Here is a 6544-nt window from a genome sequence, read left to right as displayed (position 1 = left end):
TTGCTGTTCTTGTGATTCCTCGGCACGCTTTCTTTTCTTACTTTCTCTATCAGCAGCCAGTTTTTTGGCATAGACTCTTTGAGCAGCTTCCTCGGTTGTTGTCATTGTAGGTTCTTCAGTCATTTTAAAATTAAATATTTGTCCGTCCACGATCTTCTTACAATTAAAATTTGTCTTTGAACGAATTTCTTAAATACCTTTAATGACGTCATCGTCATAACAAACATGACGACAACTAACTTCATGACGACATGATGACATGACGTCACTCGACAGACATAACACACATACAACTTATCTATCTGTCTATCTATCGCGCCACCCCAACACCTAGTTGGTGGGGGGCGCTTCGCACCCCCCAAGCCCCCACGCGCGTAAGTCGTTATGCGCCATATTAGTTAAGCGCCATTGTAGTTGTGTCCCTGTGTCCCACCTGTGAATATATATATATATATATATATATATATATATATATATATATATATATATATATATATATATATATATATATATATATATATATATATATATATATATATATATATATATATATATATATATATATATATATATATGTCAATACAAATATATGTATATATATTTAATACATATGCTTATGTATCTTTCAGCCTGATATTGTACAAAATCATCGATATCACTGATTTCGGACTGAAAGCCAAAAACTGCCGTGTCGCTGCCTTTGTTGACGTATTTACATATGTATTTGATTGCCTTTACGGAGTTACAGTATTCAACGTTTATGTGCGCATTAAATGTTTTTTATAATAAAGGTGAATATGGAACAACCCACTGGTTATCTAATTCGATGGTGGTACCGTTATGCTTCTTTATTCTTGCTTTTTTTACCGCCATCTTCACTAGATCTTCTTCCATATGTGGGTAACTATCGTTGCCGGTAATTGTGTTGGGTACTAAAAGTCGAGGATATTACTTTGTGCACCTTCCTTTGGCCATTAATGGTAATTTTTCATTCAGTGCACCGGAAGGTCCATGTATCATATTTTTTACCACAATATCATATAAGCCTTTATCGATATTTTCATTGGGTATTTAAGCTGAAATCACGTCGTCAATTTCATTAGAAGTAATTTTATCATGTAGCCAGATTAAAATATATGCGTGTGGAAATCCTCGTTTTTGCTCTTCCACTGAATACATCCAGCATCGCACTTACCCAAACACTTTAAGTTTTACTATGTAGTTTATCAGTCATTTCAACTTTTGACGGAAGATACTGGCCGTAATGTCATGTCTATGAACTGCTGATTGTCCTTGAAGTAAAAGCTGCTGTATCTCGTCCCAAGATTGATTACATGTAAATGTAATAAAATAAATTTGGACGATCTCAGAGACGAACTTAGCATCTTGAGCATATTCATGCCAGAGTGCCAGCATAAAACGAAGGTAAAATTGTTAATCTTCAACCGTTAGTGGTATTACTTTCATTTACAACTTCATCTCGCAATGAATATAGAAACCCTTGCGTGACTGTAATTTTGGTACTTGAATGATATAACAGCTACAGCTACATCATACAAGTACCCATATTAAGAAAACAATTCTTACTTCATAATATGCAGAATAATCCTAGTTAACACATCTTACATGCCACCCTGCAATACTTTACCCCCCCCCCCCAACCACCTAATGTGCACCATAATTACATATATTCAGTGCTTTCCATCCCCCCCTAACGCGTTTTCGCAGGGGGGCGGGGCTGGGGTTAAAATTTTTTTGGGGGGAAGAGGGTTACAAAGACAAATCTTAAAAAACGCTTAAAAAATTTGTTTATATTCATTTTTGCTACTTTTCTATGAGTCGAAGAATCTTTCGGGTATGGGAGCGTTCGAAACCCCCTCATCCCCCCTCAGGATACGGCATTGTCAGTGACTGACACTAAAAACTTTATCCCCCATCCAAACTTGTTTGAAACTTCAGTCTGTTCGATACCTAAAGAAGCCTCTTTTTTTTAATTTTATGCTATTTAAATTTTTCTTATGTGCCCACTACTATCTTTGAGTTGGTTTAAATACTTTTTTGTCTTTGATTATTTCTATTTTCAAGGGTTGTGGAATTTTCTCTTATTTCTTCTATCATTGTCTCCAAACACGTCATGTTGGAAACATTTTTTTAAAACACGTCATTGAATTATATTTTTTCCTCCTATTGTCTGGTCTGTCTTTCTATCTGTCTGTCTGTATGTCTTTATGTCTGTCCTGTATGTCTGGTCTGTCTGTCTTTCTGTCTGTCTGTTTGTCTGGTCTGTCTGTCTGTCTGTCTTTTTGTCAGTCTGTCTCGTTTGTATGTCTGGTCTGTCTGTCTGTCTGTCTGGTCTCTCTGGTCTGTTTGGTCTGTCTGTCTGTCTGTTTGTCTGTCTGTCTTTCTGTCTGGTCCGTCTGGTCTGTCTGTCAATCTTTCTGTCTGTCCGGTCTGTCTGTCTGTCTGTCTGTCTGTCCGTCTGGTTTGTATGTCAATCCGTCTGTCTGTCTGGTCTGTCTTTCTTTCTGTCTGTCGGTTTGTCTGGTCTGTCTTGTCTGTGTGGTCTCTCTGGTCTGTCTGGTCTGTCTGTCTGTCTGTCTGGTCTGTCTGTCTGTCTGTGTGTCTGTCTGTCTGTCTGTCTGTCCGGTCTGTCTGTCGGTTTGTCTGGTCTGTCTCGTCTGTGTGGTGTGGTCTCTCAGATCTGTCTTGTCTGTCTGTCTATCTGTCTGTCTGTCTGTCTCTCTGTTCTTCTGTCTGTTTGTCTGGTCTGTTTCGTCTGTCTGTCCGGTCTCTCTGTCTGGTTTGTCTGTCTTGTCTGACTGTCGGTCCGTCTGTCTGTCTGTCTTTCTGTCTGTCTTTGTGGTCTGGCTGGTCTGTCTTTTCTGTCTGTCTGCCTGGTCTCTCTGGTCTGTCTGTCTGTCTAGTCTGTTTGTCTGTCTTTAATTAGGAATAGGCGAATCTATATAAAGACTTGCTGTTGGTGGGGGGCGCTTCGCGCCCCCCAAGCCCCCGAGCGCGTAAGTCGTTAAGCGCTATATCAGTTATGCGCCATTGTAGTTGTGTCCCTGTGTCCCACCTGTGAATATAGATAGATATATATATGATTTTAACTACGTAAAACTTGTGAATATACAACATTCTTTGCTCTCACATTGTCTGTGCATATAAATAGATTGTCAGGTTTACCCACTCTTGAATATGCAACATATAATTGTCCATGGGATAAACAATCCGTATTCAGATCTATGCGTCATTATTCTAATGATTGCCCTTGAGCTTTGTGATGGTGATTGCTAATCGAACATTCCCTCTGTCCCTGTCGTCATATATGTATATATCCCCCTTTTGCCCCCCGGCGTCCCCGTTGTATTTGTGTCCCTGTGTCCTGGTCGTCATTTATATTCCCTGTGTCCCTGTCGTCATTTGTGTCCCAGTCTGAAATTTCTCTTTGAGTGCCCCAGTCATTTTTTATATTCCCTGTGACCTGGTGTCCTGGTCGTCATTTGTGTTCCGGTGTCCCTGTCTGTAGTGTCATCTTATAATGACGTCATACACAAAGCCTTATCTATATATATAAAAATAAGTTGTCTGTGTGTGGATCTGTGGATCAGGTGACGTAATGTTTGTCCGCATATGACGTCTGAATTATTTCACACTAATACAAAATAAGAAAAAAAACTAAAAAAGGGAAAAACTACAAAAAAAACTAAAAAGAAAAAAAAAACTAAAAAAGCTAAAAAACTAAAAAAAACTAAAAAAAGGTAAAAAACTAAAAACTAAAAAAAACTGAAAAACTAAAAAAAGGCAAAAAACTACAAAAAAAACTAAAAACTAATAAAAAAACTAAAAAATCTAAAAAACTAAAAAAACTAAAAAAACTAAAAAAAGGTAAAAAACTAAAAAAAAACTAAAAACTAAAAAAGAAAAAAACTAAAAAAAGGAAAAGACTGAAAAATAAAAGAGAAAAAGAAAACTAAAAAAATATGAATAAAAATACAAAAAAATAAAAAAGATAAAAACTACAAAAAAACTAAAAAGAAAAAACGAAAAAAAACTAAGAAAGCTAAAAAAATAAAAGAAGCAAAAATCTAAAGAAGGTAAAAACTACAAAAAAAAAGAAAACAAAATAAAAAAATCTAAAAAAGCTTAAAAACTAAAAAAAAAACTAAAAAAGATAAAAAACTAAATAAAACTAAAAAAAGGAAAAAACCATAAAATAAACTAAAAACTAATAAAAAAAATAAAAACCTAAAAAACTAAAAAAACTAAAAAAAACTAAAAAAGGTAAAAACTAAAAGAACTAAAAAAGAAAAAAACTAAAAAAAGGAAAAAACTGAAAAATAAAGGAGAAAAAGAAAACTAAAAAAATATAAATAAAAATAAAAAACTAAAAAGATAAAAACTTCAAAAAAAACTAAAAAGAAAAAAGAAAAAAAACTAAAAAACCTAAAAAAAGGTAAAAACCAATAAAAAAAAACTAAAAACAAAAAAGGGAAAATATTAAAAATTTATTTCATCATAAGTTTTCAACTGACGAAATTACAGACCGGGACATCGGGACACAAATGACGACCGGGACACCGGCACATAGGGAATATGAATGACGACACTCAAAGAGAAAGCGACCGGGACAAAAGGAATGTTCGATTAGCAATCAACAAAGCACCGGGACACAAATGACAACCGGGACACAGGGAGTATAAATGACGACCAGGATATAAGTAAAAAAAACTAAAAAAACTAAAAAAAGGTAAAAACTACAAAAAAACTAAAAAGAAAAAAAAAATAAAAACTAATAAAAAACTAAAAAATCTAAAAATCTAAATAAACTAAAAAAGAAAAAAAATAAAAAAGGAAAAAAATAAAGGAGAAAAACAAAACTAAAAAACGAATGTATATACAGACCGGGACACCGGGATACAAATGACGACCGGGACACAGGGAATATAAATGACGACCGGGACACAGGGACACAACTACAACGGGGACACCGGGGGGCACAGGGCGATATATAAATGACGACGGGGACACAGGGAATGTTCGATTAGCAATCACCATCAACAAAGCTCAAGGGCAATCATTAAAATCATGAGGTATAGATCTGAATACAGATTGTTTTTCCCATGGAGAATGACGACCGGGACACTCAAAGAGAAAGCGACCGGGACACAAGGAATGTTCAATTAGCAATCACCATCAACAAAGCACCGGGACACAAATGACAACCGGGACACAGGGAGTATAAATGACGACCAGGACATAAGTAAAAAAAAACTAAAAAAATTAAAAAAAAGGTAAAAAACTACAAAAAAACTAAAAAGAAAAAAAACTAAAAACTAATAAAAAAACTAAAAAAGCAAAAAAACTAAAAAAAATAAAAACGAAAAAAAATAAAAAGGAAAAAAAATGAAAAATAAAGGAGAAAAACAAAACTAAAAAACGAATGTATATACAGACCGGGACACCGGGATACAAATGAAGACCGGGACACAGGGAATATAAATGACGACCGGGACACAGGGACACAACTACAACGGGGACGCCGGGGGGCACAGGGGGATATAAATGACGACCGAGACACCGGGACACATGGAATATAAATGACGCCCGGGACACTCAAAGAGAAATCACAGACTGGGACACCGGGACACAAATGACGACCTGGACACAGGGACAAAACTACAAAGGGGATGCCGGGGGGCACAAGGGGATATATAAATGACGATGGCGACACAGGGAATGGTAGATTAGCAATCACCATCAACAAAGCTCAAGGGCAATCATTAGAATCATGAGGTATAGATCTGAATACGGATTGTTTTCCCCATGGACCATTATATGTTGCATTTTCAAGAGTCGGTAAACAATCTATTTATATGCACAGATAATGGGACAGCAAAGAATGTTGTATATTCGCAAGTTTTACGTAGTTAAAAACATATATATATATATATATATATATATATATATATATATATATATATATATATATATATAATATATATATATATATATCTATATATATAAAAATAAGTTGTCTGTGGATGGATGGATGGATGTGTCAGGTGACGTCACCTGAAAAAACTGGATTAGGTGACGTCAAAACTGAAAAAACTAAAAAAAGGCAAAAACTACAAAAAAAACTAAAAACTAATAAAAAAAATAAAAAAGCTAAAAAACTAAAAAAACTATAAAGGTAAAAACCAATAAAAAACTAAAAAAAAAACTGAAAAAACTAAAAAAAGGCAAAAACTACAAAAAAAAACTAAAAACTAATAAAAAAAGTAAAAAAAGCTAAAAAAACTAAAAAAACTAAAAAAACTAAAAAAAGGTAAAAAACTAAAAAAAATAAAAAATAAAAAAAAACTAAAAAAAAGGAAAAAACTGAAAAATAAGCTAAAATAAAGGTAAAAACCAATAAAAAACTAAAAAAAAAAGGAAAAAAAACTAATAAATGACGACACTCAAAGAGAAAGCGACCAGGACAAAAGGAATGTTCGATTAGCAATCAACAAAGCACCGGGACACAGGGAGTATAAATGAC

This window comes from Artemia franciscana, chromosome 12 (genome assembly GCF_032884065.1).
Source record: "Artemia franciscana chromosome 12, ASM3288406v1, whole genome shotgun sequence".
Lineage (NCBI taxonomy): Eukaryota > Metazoa > Arthropoda > Branchiopoda > Anostraca > Artemiidae > Artemia > Artemia franciscana.
The sequence above is the reverse complement of the archived record's forward strand: the minus strand, read 5'-3'. Positions refer to the sequence as shown.